The sequence below is a fragment of the Carcharodon carcharias genome, chromosome 4, assembly GCF_017639515.1.
Source record: "Carcharodon carcharias isolate sCarCar2 chromosome 4, sCarCar2.pri, whole genome shotgun sequence".
Classification (NCBI taxonomy): domain Eukaryota; kingdom Metazoa; phylum Chordata; class Chondrichthyes; order Lamniformes; family Lamnidae; genus Carcharodon; species Carcharodon carcharias.
Window position 1 is genome coordinate 97,855,958 of NC_054470.1, and position 13,007 is coordinate 97,868,964.

Here is a 13,007-nt window from a genome sequence, read left to right on the forward strand (position 1 = left end):
TTCACCAGCTGTGTCCGAGAACCCACTGGAGTGCTTATATTGTCGCTGGTGCCTGGTTCACATGTGTGTCCTGATTGTGGACCCTCACAAGGAATCAGCTTCTCAGAAGAAACAAAGGGCAGGGGCTGCTGTTCTTTGTGCAGTCATCCTGGAGGCGAGAAGAGACGGATATGATTTATTCATGGGAATGTTAAAATGCACATGATTGAGGTGATCATATTTAATTTGGTGCTGGAATCAAGTCAACTTAGTGTTGTACAAGATGTGGGTCGGAGATATCTGATGCTGTCACCCGGAAGCAAAGAAGGTTTAATCTCATAGTCTCCATTTCTCAGGACACTGATGTGTTGCTTACCTTCAGGGCCTCTTGCTCTGCAGTTGTAAGCTGTACAATCTGTGGAGGCCTATCTCTGGTTCTTTCCCTTGTCTTTTGTGCTTTCTTCTCCTGCAACAGAGTTGACAGTCCTATGGCTGCCTCATGTGAGTTCAGCAGATGCAGTGTAATTGGTGAAGATGTCAATTGCAGCGCACGATTGTCTCCATGCCGCCATTTTATGTCTAGCCTGCCCAGCGTGATGCATGGCTGGTAGCGCTCACTGCTACCTGTGTGGGCAGGTGGAGGAGGGAGAGTCAGAGCCTACGCTCTTTTGCACGTGCGTGTGAAAGAGCACAGAAATCTCCCTGAGGCATGGAGATGCCACAGGGAGATTAAGTTCAGATTGAATTTTTTTAATAAAGATAAAAAATTATCTACACATGTCCCCTCATGTGACAGTGTCACATGAGCTGGGTCATGTTTGTCAGTTTATCAGAATTTATTTATTTATTTAATAAAACCTTCAGGAAACATTACCCCGCCCGTGGATGAGGTTTCTTGAAAAACACCGCTTGGGCTCTTCGCCTGGACCCCAACCTTAACTTTGGACAGGTAATGTTGATAAGTACTTTAATTGGTTTTTTAATGGCCTTAATGATACCTAAATGATGTGCGCTAACGTTGGGACGCACGCCTTAAGTCACCGCGCATCATTTTACACGTGTCTGGCCCACCCCTGCACGCTGACATCAAAATTCTGGCCATAAGCTATTTAAAAATTGAGGGGGGGAGAAAACAGTGAATTACAGACCAGTTAGCCTAACATCCGTAGTAGGGAAAACACTACGACACTTGGAAAATATCAATGGGATTAGACAAAGTGAACATGGATTTATGAAAGGGAAATCATGTTTGACAAACTTACTGGAGTTTTTTGAGGATGTAACTAGCAGAATAGATAAGGGAGAACCAGTGGATGTGGTGTATTTGGATTTTCAGAAAGCTTTTGATAAAGTCCCACATAAGTGGTTAGTGTGTAAAATTAAAGCACATGGGATTGGGGGGCAGTATATTTGCACGGACTGAGAATTGGTTAGCAGACAGGAAACAGGGAGTAGGAATAGTTGGGTCTTTTTCCGAGTGGCAGGCAGTGACTAGTGGGGTACCGCAGAGATCAATGCTTGGGCCCCAGCTATTCACAATATATATCAATGGTTTGGATGAGGGAACCAAATGTAATATTTCCAAGTTTGTTGATGACATGAAACTTGGTGGGAATGTGATGAGGGTGTTAATAGGCTTCAAGGCGATTTAGGTTGAGTGAGTGTGCAAATACATGGCAGATGCAGCATAACATGGATAAGTGTGAAGTTATCCACTTCCATAGGAAAAACAGAATGGCAGAGTATTATTTAAATGATGATAGATTAAGAAATGTTGATGTACAAAGAGACCGGGGTATCCTTGTACACCAATCACTGAAAGCAAGTGCAGTAAGTAGTTAAGAAGGCAAATGGGATGTTGGTCTTCATTGTGAGAGGACTTGAGTACAGGAGCAAGGATGTCTTACTGCAGCTGTACAGGGCCTTAGTGAGACCACACCTGGAGTATTGTGTGCAGTTTTGGACTCCTTACCTAAGTAAAGATTTACTTGCCGTAGGGGGAGTGCAGCGAAGGTTCACCAGGCTGATTCCTGGGATGGCAGGATTGTCATATGAGGAGAGATTGGGCTGACCAGGCCTGTAGTCACTGAAGTTTAGAAGAATGAGAGGAGATCTCATTGAAACATACAAAATTCTGACAAGGATGGACAAACTGGATGCAGGGATGATATTTCTGCTGGCTGGGAGGTCTCGAACAAGGGATCACAGACTCAGGGCATGGGGGTAGACTATTTAGGACTGAGATGAGAGGAAACTTCTTCACTCAGGGGAGGTGAACCTGTGGAATTCTCTGCCACAGAGGGCTGCAGAAGCCAAGTCATTAATATGTTGAAGAAGGAAATAGAGTTCTGGACTCTAAAAGCACCAAGGGATATGGGGAGAGTGCGGGAGTATGGCATTGAGATAGAGGATCTGCCATAATCATATTGAATGGCAGAGCAGGCACAAAGGACGAAATGATCTACTCCTGCTCTTATTTTCTATGTTTCTAATTATGTGTAGGCATAGCAAAGCAATTGCTGCATGTGGCAATTGTAAAAGATGAAATGGTACCTGCTTTTAGAAGCCTTATCGAAACTCTTCTCTTTGAATCTGCTTGCCTTCTGCCCAACCACCCCCATTGCATTCCCCTATTCCCCTCCTGCTCAGAACCCACCTTTTCTATAAAGGACTCTGCCACATTGCTTGCTGTGCCATGTATACGCACATTGTTATTGCATTAATGACACCTGGCAACATCCTGAGAGCATGCACTTAAAAAATCTAATAAGTTGACAGCTATTTTTGCAGTATAAAGTTTATGATTCAAAGGAGTATATCCAAAATTCAGCTAGGTTGAGGTTCATGGTTATAGATTTTTCATTGGGCTGTCTTTTGCAAGCTATGATGCATATAAATTACTGCATTCCAGCTCCCCAGTCGTCTCCCATAGACCTGGGTCAGAGGAATTGTCTGTTAGCTGAGAGCAAGGTGCTTGTATGTCATTTGGTATTAGTCTCCACTTGACTGCCAGAACTCAACCATAAACCATGTAAAAGATAAAAGATCCAGAGTTCAAAAAGAGAATTAAAAGTTTGTAAGAGTTTTGATAAGGCTTCTAAAAGCAGGTACCATTTTATCTGTTACACTTATCATGTACTATGTTACACATGTTCTATTGAGTATATACACTTTAAACTAACATATTGCCAAATTTCCACACAGATGCAATATTTATCATCATGCCCTAACGCAGAAATAATCTCTGAACAGCAGATCCTAGCAGTTTATGCCGCAGAAAAATCTGTCCTCAGATCTGGCAACAAGTCAGTAACTGTAAAAGAAGTACAAGAAGTACCTGTTGTGCTGATGGCTGGGGAGCAGGAATGCAGTAATCTGCACTGAGTATGAGATATGTGAATGCACATGGTTTCTTTACAACAACTCGAATCACATACTTCTCCTTATCACCTTGGTGGTTCTTTACTATGACCTTCTGACTGAACTTTAAGTTTCATGCCTGGTGTATTATGACTCACCTTCACTTTATCTTGCTTTTCTCTTACTTTGCTATTGATGCCAGGTTTAAGCAAACTAAACCTTGTCCTAGGAACGTGTTTAAACACTAACTGGTAATGTGAGCAACCTGTTGTAGACCGGGGCTATTCTGCCTATCTTGTCACCTAGCAAACACTTTTGCAAGACCTTGTCACAATTTCTACACTTCTTTCTTCAGCACCATTCGATGCTGGGTGATGTAGTGGAATGGGAGGGTGTTTGACTCCATTCTTACTCAGAGATTTATGAAACTGACATACTATCCGACATCAATATCTCAGGCAACCCATAAATTGCAAATCAGCTTCTCAAATCATTAATAGTTTTGGCACATGTGGTATTGGGTGTGGACTCAACACTTGCTATAGCTTTTACCAAAACAAATTACTTTATCCTTTCCACCTCAAAGAAATCGACATGTACTCTTTCCCTTGGTTTCCTTCTATTTGACCATAGAATAAAAGGGACCTTTGTTGGATCATTTCCCCTTCTGGGTCACGTTTCACAACTTTTCACAAACTCTTCAATATCTCTAATCTACCTTTGGATACTAAAAGTAGCTTCTTGCCACTGCTTTCATATGGACTCTCCCTGTGTGTTCTTGTTGAAGTTTCTCTAACAACCTCCTTTTAAACCTTTCCTGAATAATAAGTCCTAAAACACCATAGGAGACAGCTTTGATCTATGCTCAGTTCACTTCGCTTAGTGTGAAATATCCCTGCAATTTCTCATCATCATATTCTTTAGACCAACCATTTGTGACATTATTGAGAACTTTATTGAGCACCACGTCCTTGTGAGTTTCTTCACTAATTTTTATTGCAGGCTGGTATTTTCAGACAGCAATGCTGACAGCCCATGTCCAGGTCGACGGCTGGACTCAGGTCCAGAAGGGAAGCCCGATGGGTCACATGAGGGACCTCCACCCAACCCACCACCAAATTTTGTTCGATGGGGCCTCATGCTTCAGCAAATAGTTTGACTTTTTCCTCAGATCCGTCAGCCCAAAGATGTTTCTCTCTATAAGTTGCTGGAGATGCAAGCTGATAATGGTATGGTGAGGGCAACAGGGTCTCTGGGGTCTTAATGGATGGTGAGACCAACAGTCTGTCTCCTTAACCAATGAATTTAAGGACTGAGAACGACACAGAGGAACAATGGGAAAGGAAATAAGATGACAAAGTCAAAAAAGGTGCAGAGAAATGGAGTGAAAGTAAGACAGATTTAACAGAAAGATTAAAAAAAGATGGAAAAGTAAGAAAAAATGTTAAAACTTAGAAATTACTTAGTTAAAAGGGTACTTATGCTGTTAAGTCCAGTCTTAACTTTCTATGGCAATTTAATTAGTAATTTCTCTGTAAATGCTGCAATTTAATGAAACTTGTGGGGAGGCTGAGGGTAAGATGCCATTTTGCAAGGGCAGTGTGGTACAAATTGACTAGCAACTTGTTGTAATTCATATTTCACGGGCATCTCTACCTTGCCACAATTTCCAGGATGGCTTACATATTAATAATGGTGAACGCCATTAAACACGTCATTATTTTGTCAGCAAAGTCTAATATTTTTAAAGTTCTGATAAGCACAGAAAATAAAGCAGCTGTTCACAATGTACCTTTATATGGCTGCTCTGCTAACAGCACTTCAACAAAACTAGGAGGCGAAATGTTGCAAGTAAACACTAATGACAACTTGCACAGATATATCACCTTTAATGAAAGCAGATGAAAGCACTTCACAGAAGTGCACTCAGAGAAAAAAAACTGACACAGAGCCAAAGAAAGAGGCATTAGGACAGGCACTTAAAACCTTGGTCAAAGTGGGAAGTTTTAAGTAGCGTCTTCAAAGAAGAAAGAGGGGTGGAGAGGCAAAGGGGGTCGTGAAGGGAGTTCCAGAGCTTATATCCTAGATGGCTGAAGGCACGCTCATTCTGTTCTTTCATTTTAAGTAACACCAGAATGTTGAGACAGTTTGAAAAAGCAGGATCAACATTTAATTCATGCTTAATAAACTTGAAGTTTGCTCTTGCCCAGCACCAGTTTTTCCAGATGATTTGCTTGTTATCTTACTCCACAATTAGTTGCATATTTGACTTTAGACAATGGAAATTTCCTCGCTCGCTTTATCTTCCAACAGCTTACATTTATATAGCGTTTTCAATGTCTTCCTGGGGGGATTGTGGTATAGTGGTAATAACACTGGACTGTTCATCCAGCAGTTCAGTGTAATCCTCTGGAGGACACCGGTTCAAATCCCATCAGGGCAGCTGGTGGAATTTCAATTCAATTAATAAACCTGGAATATAAAGCTGGTCGCAGTAATGGTGACCATGAAACTATTCTTGATTGTTGTAAAAACCTTTCTAGTTCACTAATGCTGGTCTGGCCCACATGTGACTTCAGATCCACAGCAATGTGGTTGACTCTTAACTGCCCTCTGAAATGCTCTAGCAAGCCACTCAGTTCAAGGGCAATTAAGGATGGACAACAAATGCTGGCCTTACCAGTGATGCCCACATCCCATGAAAAAATTAAAAAGAAACACCAAAAGGATCTTTCCAGATGCGTAGCAAAGATGGATGCCAATGATAGAAGTATTAAGAAGGGTGTCAAAACTTGCTCAGAGAGATAGATTTGAAGAAGGGTCTTAAAAGAATAGGGCCAGAGGGGCTCAGGAAAGCGAGCTTAGGGCCTAGACTGTTGGAGGCCCGGCCACCACAGCTGCAACAAAGGTGGGAAAGATGAACAAGAGGCCAGAGTTTGAGGAACACAGAGCTCTGACAGTGACCGTAAGGATGAAGGAGTTTACAGAAATAGGGAAGGGTGAGGTCAGGAAAGGATTTACTTACAAGAACATGAATTTCATATTAGAGTCCATTAGATGACTAGCAGCCAATATAGGTCAGCAAAGACAAGGAGGATGGGTGAGCAGAATTTAGTACAGCAGAGTTCTGGATAATCTGAAATTTACAGTGAGTGGAGAATGGGATGGGAAGCATTGGAATAACTGAATCTGGAGGTGACCAAGGCATGTCTGAGGGTTTTGGCAGTTTATGGCCTGAAGCAGGGGTGGTGCCCAGGTTGGAAGAATGCGCTATTATGGAGTTGGAAATCACAGGATCTTTCTGTAGGAGAGAATATGGGGTCAAGAGCTCAGCTTGGGAGTGAATAGAACTGGTTAAACCTGAGTTCGTGGCTGGGATCAATGATGAGGGCATGGAGCTTGAGTACATAAATGAAGAAATATTACTGTGGAAAACCACTTTGAGACAGTCATGCCCAACCCCTGTAGAGTGCCCTAAAAGGGTGTTGGTGACCTTGGACTTGCATTGAATTGGTCCACAATTATTTTCAGTGAAGTACTGCAGTGGTTTGCCATTGCCTTCTGTAGTATTCCTGACCAGTAAATTCTCCCACTCACCATCAGGCATATTGGAAGAATTTACAAGAATAATAGGCTCATTATGAATACACTTTCTGTAACAGCCAAGGCCTAGTGGGATTTGAACCTAGACCTTCTAAACCAGAGGTAGGAACATTACCACTGCATCACAAGACCTTCTTCCCACTGTTCTCCTGCACAGTGAATGCTCAAAAGCTAACACAGGTGGTGCTGGCTGCCATGTTTTCCATTTCTGGATCTGAGCATACAGCCTGCTTAAACATGTCAACAATACAGTATATACATTGCTAGCTTATATGGAATTTCCCTGGTCAGTGGACCAGAAAGTTTAAGTTGCTTGATTGCGACATTACTTAGTGCTTTGTGCAAACAAAGTCACTGGTTTATCCCAATCTCCCAACAAATGGCAAATGTGACGTTGGATTTGCTAAGGTTGGTTTGGCAGGAAGATCATTAGTATAAAATTAACTTCTAACAAACTTGTATGTATTGTTTCTCCATTGCAGACTGCTCCATAATGTAAATGAGAGTGATTTCTGTGGCACCAGAAGGCCTAGCATTTCAAGTGAAAGCAATAAATTGCATCTTCATTCCATATCACACTCCTTGTTATTAATAAGTCTCAGCTTCACAGCTATTATATGGATTCCATGAAGAATAAAGGCTTCAGGCATGAGACGATTTATGTGTCTGATCTTGAGAAACAGACACTTGATTTTGACTGTAACTCCTCAGGTACACAATGAATAGCACCAAACTTTGCAAAATGGTTGTTAGCTTGAGAATAGTTTCCACTTTACCATGAGAAATAAAGGCTAAAAATCAGATTTTGATAAATTAGATCAGTCAATAAGAGTGACTCTGAGTACACGGGATACATTAACCTGGAATTGTCGATCCACATTTGTAGCAGAGTGGGACCATTTGAATCAAAAAATGGCTATGTCTGTTCTAACTGCATCAAGAACCACCCAAGGTGGCCATTCAAGAACGTTTTCCGCTTCTAGAACATGTGCGATTCGTGTTCGAGGAGTTGGAAAATCAAGATAAAAGGCATTGACTCTGAAATCCTGAAGGGTTCCCCTGATCTTTTTCGGTAACTTTGGCTGGGGATTAGCAGAACCTCCCAAAGAACTGACTGTGAATGGTAACCCATACTGTTCCTCCAGGGGTTTTACTGACTCCTACCAGTGAAGTCCCAGGTATTTTCAGGCTTTGTTTAGAACTATTTTGTGTTTCCATCCTGCCAAAAATGGAATTTGTTGGCCTAGTGCCGTTATTTTAATGTTTGCAGCTTAATAATGATAATTAAGGACTTGTAAATGTTTTATCTTGCTGATAGCTGCTGTTTTCCACTTGGTGCAATAAGCTTTCCACTGATGCTGTGCCATTGCTGCCACCGTAAAGTGGTGTCACACTATCACCAGGATAAGAAAATGTTTTGGTGATATCACAGCCATGTTCTCTGCTGCCCTGAAGAGCCACAAGGCTGTCCGGTGCAAAGGCTTCACAGAACACTCATGGCCAGCTCCGCCAGCTACCGCTGAAACCATACCTGTAACATGATATCTGACGTAAATGGTTCCCTTTTCTCATCTCACTTTCCAAATTGTGATCTTCGCCTGCTTCCTCAAAAAAACCTCACCTTGGACCCTTCTGTTCTTGCAAGCTACCCCTCCATCTCCAATCTCTAGTTGTATTCTAAAGTTCTTGAACATGTTGCTGCCTCCCAACTCCGTGCCCATCTTTCCCACAAATCCATGTTTGAATCTCTTCCATCGGTATTTTGTCCCTAAGTTGAGAGGGCCCGAACCAAAGAACCAAACAAATGACATCCGCTGTGGCTGTGGTACATTGCCGGTATTTGTCATTCTGCTCCTCCCTTCAGCCTTTAACACAGTCGACTGTACCAACTCCCTCCAATGCCTTTAGTCTCACCCAGCACCATTGGATTGTCCTCACTTGGTTTCACTGTTATCTATATGATTGTTGCCGGAGCATCTCCAACAATTGCTTCTCCTCTTGCCCCCATCCATTACATATGGAGTGTCCCAAAGATCTGTTCTTGGTCTACTCCTCTTCCTTATACCTGGGTGTCCTTGTACACAAATCACAGAAAATACCATGCAGGTACAGCAAGCAATTAGGAAAACAACTGGTGTGTTAGTCATTATTGTGAGAGGATTGGAATAAAATGGTGAGGAACTCTTAAAGCAATTATATAGGTCCTTGGTGAGACCACACTTGGAGTATTGTGTACAGTTTTGGTCTCCATACCTGAGGAAGTATATACTTGCCTTGGAGGGAATGCAACAAGGGTTGATTCTTGGGATGAGGATATTATCCTATGAGGAGAGATTGGGTAGACTGGGCCTATATAATCTAGAAGAGGTAATCTCATTGGAACATACAAATTCTTAAAGCGCTTGGTAGGGTAGATACTGGGACGAGCTTCCCCTTCTGGAGAATATGGAACTAGGGGTCACTGCCCCAGAGTAAGCAGTTGGGCACTTCGGACTGAGAAGAGGATAAACTTCTTCACTCAAAGCATTGTGGATCTTTGGAATTCTTAATCCCAGAGAGCCATGGATGTACAAAGGATATTGGGAAATGGGAGAGTGTAGGAAGATGGAGTTGACGTAGAAGATCAGCCATTATCGTTTTGAATGACAAAACAGGCTTGAAGGGCCAAATTGCCTCCTTCTGCTCCTATCTCCTATGTCCTTAGATTGCCCTGTGGCAACAACATCCACAAATATGAGGCAGCATTTAAAGGATGCTCGGCTTTCCCACCCCGCCACCAAAAAGCCAGCTGGGAAATCACCCCCTCTCCATACAGCAGCACCGCAGCCATTTAACACCCTGAGGAGTATTGCGGCTGGGCTGGGAAGTGGAAGGTGACCTTCAAAATTTTAGTGGTCCCCTGCCCACAAACCCACTCGCGGTCGCAGGGTGGGGTTAAAATTCTGCCTATGGAGTCAGCTCCCATGTGCATACCGATGACACCCAGCTCATCCACTCCATGATCTCTCTTGATCCATCTCCGACATCTATGTTGTCCGACTACCTCTCTGAAACCCAGTGTGTGATCAGTTGCAAATTCTTCCAGTTAAACACTGGAAAGGCTGAAACAACTGTCATGGGCCTTTGGCTCAAACTCAGTAACACTGTCACTGGTTCCATCCGTCTCCATGGCCGCTGTCTCAGGCTGAACTGGATTATTCACACTTTTGGCATTGATTCAATGCTGAACTGAGATTTCAGTCCTTCCATTACTAGCATCTCTGCTCAGTGCCTGCCTCCTCACCTACTTCAGCCTATCTGTCACTGAATTCCTCATCCATGTTTTGGTCATCTTCCTATAGCCTGCCCATAAACCAGTCTGTACCAAGTCACCGCACCTTTGTCCTTGCTGACCCATACTGGCTCCCTGCACACCAATCCTCCAAATTTAAAATTATCATCCTTATGTTTAAATTCCTACCTGACCTCACTCCTCCATATCTCTGTAAAACCCTCAGCTCTACAAATCCTCTCACCTCCAACAGCTCATCTTATTCCAACTCCTTATGCCTCCTACCTTCATCCACCTTTGGCAGCCCTCTCCCCAGCCGTTAAGGTTCCATGCTCTGGAATTCCCTCCCTAAACCCCACTGCTTCTCCACCTCCTTTGCATTTTTAAGACCCCTGTTTATACTCAAATTTTGACCAACCTCTTGATCAGCCCTCCCAATACCTTTGGCTTAACCTCCATTTATTCTCCTATCTTTAACCCCCTCCAGCCCTACAAACCTCCGAGACCTCTGTATTCCTCCAGTTCTGCCTTCTTTGTGCTGTTTCTATCAACCCCTCCATTGTTGGCTGTGCTTGCAGCTCCCTGGGACCCTAACCTCTGGATTTTCCCTACTAAATCTCTCCGCCTCTCTACCTCCCTGACCTCCATTAAGGGTTTCTTAAAATCTACCTCTCCCAGCCCTATTATCTCCTTAGGTGGCTCAGGGCCACATAATTCTCTTTTGAATTGCCTTGGGATATCTTTCTATGCTCAAGGTGCCATATAAATACAATTTGTTGTTTTTTGTGAGAGCAGCTAGCCATCCCTAATGGTGGACCAGTCAGTGCATTAAAATTAAAGTGTTGATTTGAAATTTTAATTCATGGATATTGTACTCGGGAATTTCCATACAGATTAATGGATTAGAAAATACATTGCCAGCCAGTACAGAGAAATCAAGCCATTTTCACTTGTAGTGAAAGAAAATGCCACCTTGACCTGTGTAGGCAATATCTATATTGCTGTGGGCAGTCAGCACACCTTTCCACCCTTATGTTGTTGCCAATTGTTTTGAGTCCCATTACGTGGCTCTTTTTCTGCTTATTTGTAATAGCTCAATGCTGACACTTACTGGAAGGAACTGCTTTCAGCACAATTACTGATAATAAAAGTGCTCTCTGCTGCCAAACACTGGTACAGGAAAGAAAGACTTTGACATGCTCAGGCACTTCACAGCTAATGAGGTGCTTTTGAAGGGTAGTGACTGTTGTAGAAAAACATAGCAACCAAATTGCGCAGTCCTGAAAACACCCAGGATACAAGTGATCAGATAATAGTCCAGGAATAAAAACAAAAATAGCTGGAAAAACTCAGCAGGTCTGACAGCATCTGCGGAGAGGAAGACAGAGTTAACGTTTCGAGTACATATGACTCTTCATCAGAACTGAAATGGTCCAGGAATCTTAGGTCGGGGAGCAGGTTACATGATGTGCATCTAAGTTCACTCCCTCCCAGAAAGACCAGCAGGTTCCTGAAATTGGGGAAAGCTCTCCCAAGCGCTACCTCCAAGCTGTCCTGGAGATTAGTTTGAGAATCATGGAGCCTCTGAATTCGGGATTGAAATCTGGGAGAGGTCTGGGCTCTGAAATCAAGGGAGCTTAAGAATGGAAGAGGAGAAGAGCAGAGGATGGAATTGGTATGTGGACAGGGGCAGGGGGAAATGGAGATTGGGGAATGGGGGCTCAGGGAGATATGAAAACAGGAATGAGTAATCCAAGGGAGATAGATAGCGACTGGGGGATCTGGGAGGAGAGGGTTGGGGAGGGGTGAAGAGTGGGAAATAGAGCACAGGGGAGAGATGGAGAATGGAGACTCGGAGAGAGACGGCTATTGGTGGGGGCAGTGTTGTTGGAGACTGGGGAATGGGGGAAGGTAGCGATTGGTGGAGAGACATAGACTGTGGAATAGAGTTTGTGGGGAAGAAACATAATTAGGGGATGGGAAGTCATGGTGGAGAAAGAAATTACTCGCCGCAGGATTCCTAGTCCGTGACTTGGTCCTGTAGCCACAGTATTTATATGGCTAGTCCAGTTCAGTTTCTGGTCAATGGTAACCCCCAGGATGTCTATAGTGGGAGTTTCAGTGATGTTAAAACCATTGATTGTCAAGAGGTGATGGGAACACCACCACCTGGAAGTTCCCCTTCAAGCCACTCACCATCCTGACTTGGAAATATATGAAACAAGTGGCTTGCCCTTGACCTTCTAGATGGTAGTGGTCAGGGGTTTGGAAGGTGCTGTCCAAGTAGATTCAGTGAGTTTCTGCAGTGCATCTTGTAGATGGTACACACTGCTACCACTGTGCGATGCTGGTGAAGGGAGTGAATGTTTGTGGATGGGGTGCCAATCAAATGGGCTTCTTTGCCCTGGGTGGTGTCGAGCTTCTCGAGTCTTGTTGGAACTGCACTCATCCAGGCAAAGGAAGAGTATTCCATCACACTCCTGACTTGTGCCTTGTAGATGGTGGACAGGCTTTGGAGATTCAGGAGGTGAGTTACTCGCCGCAGGATTCCTAGTCTCTGACCTGGTCCTACAGCCACAGTATTTATATGGCTAGTCCAGTTCAGTTTCTGGTCAATGGTAACCCCCAGGATATCAATAGTGGGAGATTCAGTGGTGGTAATGCCATTGATTGTCAAGAGGTGATGGTTAAATTCTCTTTTGTTGGAGATGGTAATTGCCTGGCACTTGTATGGTGTGAATGTTACTTGCCACTTATCAGCCCAAGCCTGTATTTTGTCCAGGTCCTGCTGCAT